The 4,668-nt window shown below is 34.7% G+C and overlaps 1 long non-coding RNA gene across 1 annotated transcript; it reads right to left on the bottom strand.

Moving 5' to 3' along the window:
* Positions 1-749: 749 nt before the first annotated feature.
* LOC127970051 (uncharacterized) lies at positions 750-2,847 on the bottom strand. Its single transcript, XR_008156490.1, has 3 exons — positions 2,711-2,847; positions 1,511-1,638; positions 750-1,346 (listed from the first exon to the last, which is right to left on the bottom strand). It is a non-coding gene; the product is annotated as an uncharacterized LOC127970051 (long non-coding RNA).
* Between the last annotated feature and the right edge of the window lie 1,821 nt (positions 2,848-4,668).

The raw sequence follows: 4,668 nt of genomic DNA, 5'->3' as shown, positions 1-4,668 counted from the left end.
AGTTCTAATTATATTGTTAACACAAGTTCATTTAGAACTTTTTTTTTTACTTATAAACTCCTTGAGAATTTAAAGTTAGTTTAATAGTATTTAAATTCAAGTTAAAAAAAATTATTGCTTAAATTATTTTTATTAATTAATAATATGTTATCATGTTTATTCTTGTAAAAAATACGTGTTTATTCTTTAGGAAAACAAGGGGAAAAATAAGGGACAATCCGAATATTTGTTTTGCTTTACCTATTTATGTAAGCTACAATTATTCAAATGATAATAATAATAATAAAATAATGTTAAAATACCATTGGCCTGAGTAATTTTGACCATTATAGAATTGTGACTTTAAAGATTAGGTGGTAAAAATACTGTGAAATTAATAATGGCATGGATTTTAGAGCATACCCAGATAGCAAATGACATGTGGCCCAGTTCTGGCCCACATCTCCCATATTCTTCTGGCCCACATACCGCGCGGAATGACGGCGATGACTCAACCTGAGTCTGGCTGACATATGTCAGCCACAACTGAACCAGATCTGGGCCACATCTCAGAAATGGTGTGGGTGACATCTGGGCCAGATCTGGCCCAGTTTTGTCTGACAGAAGTCAGCCACAATTGTACCAGATCCATGCCGCATCTCACAAATGGCATGGGCGACATCTGGGCCAGATGTCAACCACGCCATTTCTGAGATGTGGCCCAGATCCGTCCCAGTTGTGGCTGACTTCTGGGTTAGATATGGCCCATATTTACCCTTTCTAGACACAAAAGAATATGTAATTCATCCAGAATAAAGAAAACACTCATGTAGTTTAAACTGCTTTATTAAAATATAAAAATTAGACAAATAAATATACATAAATGAATACAACTGCATGTGTAGATATAAAACAAATACATTTACATTATTACAAAATAAAAAATACAGATAAATATTTATAAATATAGTTAAATACACATTAACATTACATTTACATTTAGCAGACACTTTTATCCAAAGCAACTTACAAATGAGGACAATGGAAGCAATCAAAATCAACAAAAGAGCAATGATATACAGGTGCTGGTCATATAATTAGAATATCATCAAAAAGTTTATTTATTTCACTAATTCCATTCAAAAAGTGAAACTTGTATATTATATTTATTCATTACACATAGACTGATATATTTCAAATGTTTATTTCTTTTAATTTTGACGTTTATAACTGACAGCTAAGGAAAATCCCAAATTCAGACGCGGCAGAGAGGAGTGAGTATGAGAAACATTCAGATACACAGCCTGATTCAGTCTTCTGAATTGGGAGTAGCGAACATGCATTATAAACTTCTTTCAAATTAGAATCTGTTGGGGAGATAAAATGTGCAAGATAACGTATATGTACTAATAAAAACATCAAACAAAAAACATCAAACAAAAAAAATGTATCTTTTACTCTCCAGTACTGAAAGCAGAACTGATAAGGGAGCCCTTGATACTGTGACACAGCTCTTTCAAATTAACATGACCTTTTTTGCAGTGGCGGTAGTTTGTATGTCCATCTATAGTTGCCATCATCTAAGGTCTTTTGAGTACTGGTATCATCTGAAGTCCTCAAAAGTCCTGCAAGTCCTGTGCTGTGCAGTTTCTAATAACCCTGGGATGGACATTTGCAGAAACAGGAAGGCAAAGGGAGAAAGATTAGCATAGCTGCTGTTCATATCATTTCAGGCAATGTGCACTTTTTACTATTTCATCAATGGAGTACATTGAGTACTATTTTAATCTAGTAGGTTTAAACTGAAATAATTTTCCCTTAATAAACATATTATTTGTTGTCTGTTTTTGGGGAACAGACACACTCTCTATAGAATGGACTGCATATGCCAGAGTAACATTTAATACATTTTAATAAAATTTAACTGGGAGGAACATCATAACTGTAATTTACACAACCATTCAAGAGTTTGGGGTCTGTAAGATATTTTATGCCTTTATAAAAAATCTCTTATGCTCACCACGGCTCCATTTATTGAATCAAATTACAGTAAAATAGTAACACTGTGACTATTACAATTCAAAACAACTCTTTTCTATGTGAATATTATGTTAAAATTTCATTTATTCCTTTGATCAAAGCTGAATTTTCAGCATCATTACTCCAGTCTTCAGTGACAAATCTTCAGAAATCATTCTAATATGATGATTTATTGCTCAAGAAACATTTCTGATTATGATCAATGTTAAAATACAGACGTGCTGAAATTCGTTGTTACATAGACTCCAAACATTTGAATGTTAGTGTTACATGCATCAAATTGTTCAAAATCATCTGTTTCAAATAAATGCAGGTCTTTTGAACTTTGTATTCATATGTGAATCCTGAAAATTAACGGTTTCCACAAAAAAAATGAAGCAGCACAACTGTTTCAACGCTGATAATAAGTTTCTTGAGCAGCAAATCAGCATTTCTGAGGGATCCATGTGACACTGAAGACTGGAGGAATGATGCTGAAAGTACAGCCGCACATCACAGGAATAAATTAGTTTATAATGTATTCACATAGAAAACAGCTATTTTAAATTGTAATAATATTTCACAATATTACTCTTTTTACATATTTTAATCAAATAATTACTACAGAGGTGAGCAGAAGATAATTATTACAAATGGTATCAACTTCAAGCTTTTGAACACTAGTGTAGTGTATATTTGAGGTTTGACTTACTGTACTAGTCTTGTGGTCAATAGCATCTTGGAGATGTTGTCTTACAGTAGGTTCACTCCGACTCTGCTGGATGCAGCAGGCCATCAGCACTGGAGAATCTAGGAACAAAACAAGCAATTTGACACAGAGCCAACGATATTTAGTCTGCAGTTCCAGGTTTATTAGATAGAAACAAGCTAGAGCAGGTGAGATGCAAAAAATAAATAAATAAAATAACAGATGCATTGCGATATATGTTGTGAAAAAAATGCATATTAGGTTACTTAACCTTTTCAGCGCTTCCCAGATCTCTGTTGTAGAAGGATTATTTTGTCACTCTTGAAATCGCAGAACAGTTTTATGTTTACCATAAAAGATCAAATCAACTTTAGTTTTCTGCCAATTTTCGCGCTCCTTGATAACGTGACGTCATCGATAAACAGTAAAGTGTAAAATGTTAAGGTTAAATAAATTAAGCAATTTCCAATCATCCATTGAAAGATTACCAACAAAACAGCCAAAAGCTATCATCTACAGATGAAGATTTGATTAAAAGCCCAAACTTTCATAAATAAGAGCACAACAGAGTTATCATACCTGACGATACGTCGTCTGAAAACGGTAGAAATGCTAACGGACTTTTTCGAAGACATTAAACCATTCTTATAAAGTAAATAAACAACAGAAGCGAGTCAAATACAAGTAAGAGACGTGTCAACAACAGTTATAAGTAATATTTGTGTGATTTTATGGACTTAAGTCACCTGAAAACAGTGAAATCAGCGAGAAACGGGGTGTTTCCTCGTGACATTTGCAGTGTTGCGCTCCGTTTCCATGGCAACTCCATCCGGTCCGCGCGCACGGCCATGAAAGCACGTCACGAATTAAAAGTCACATGCTTACGTTACATAAATAATACTTTTTTTTCTGTAAGAGGGGGCGCGGCCATTTGTAGATTTAATGTGTCTAGCTTTCTGTGTCATTCCAGCTATATTAGCTGTACAAACAGCTTGTTTTGCTGTTTACTGTTGCAAACTGCTGTATCTTACTATGTTATTTTTAATGTATTGTCTTAATTATGAACGTACTGGTTTGTAGTGCAAACAGTTTTACCGTTTACTGCACTTTGTTCTTCTTGTTATTTCCCTATAACCATGACCATAAGTCTCACACATTCACATACAATTGTTTGGTGGATAGAATTAGATCACTATATAATTCAAAATGTCATTCAATTATGATATTGCTAATTTAAAATTCATTTTGTAGTTCTATAGCCCAGTGCAAAATATCAGGCCTGCACATAATAGTGGGACAAAGTGGCACGTTTATAGTTTCAAGAGTTTGTATTGTTGCTTTTACGAACACTCATATATGTATTTATGTGTGTGTGTGTGTGTGTGTGTATATATATATATATATATATATATTAGAGGTGGGCATAGATTTGTGGCGAGTGGGGCAGGGCCGAGAGGCGTGGGAACGAGGAGTGAGGCCAGGTGTAGTGATTAGAGATGAGCTACACCTGCGCCCCACCGCCAGTATCGAGTCCCACGTAGGAGATGGAAGGATATAAAACTGGAGCGACTATAGTGAAGGACAAGAGAGGACCAGGCCTGGGACATTATTTTATGTGTTTGCTTTTTATTTGTGCGCGTCAGTCGCCGTGAGGGGCTGACGCGCTGTTTTGTTTATTTTTGAATATTAAAGTGTTATTGATTGTGCGCCAGTTCCCGCCTCCTTCTTCCCGATGATTACAAAGGTTATATCGTTACAAGATTATTTTTTTTAATCTAGATTAATCTCACTGTGATCTTGAAATTAATCTAGATTAATCTAGATTAAAATGGCTCATTCGAATTCTGCCAAAGGCATTCAGAATATGTGTGTTACCCAAATAAAAAGTCTTTGAGAAGGGTTTTATCAAGCTAGGTGGTGCATTAGAAAAGGGGCTCATCTCCTGTTTCCAAAATGCATCA

Source organism: Carassius gibelio, chromosome A4, assembly GCF_023724105.1.
Source record: "Carassius gibelio isolate Cgi1373 ecotype wild population from Czech Republic chromosome A4, carGib1.2-hapl.c, whole genome shotgun sequence".
Classification (NCBI taxonomy): Eukaryota; Metazoa; Chordata; class Actinopteri; order Cypriniformes; family Cyprinidae; genus Carassius; species Carassius gibelio.
This window is presented reverse-complemented; position numbering and strand designations above follow the sequence as displayed.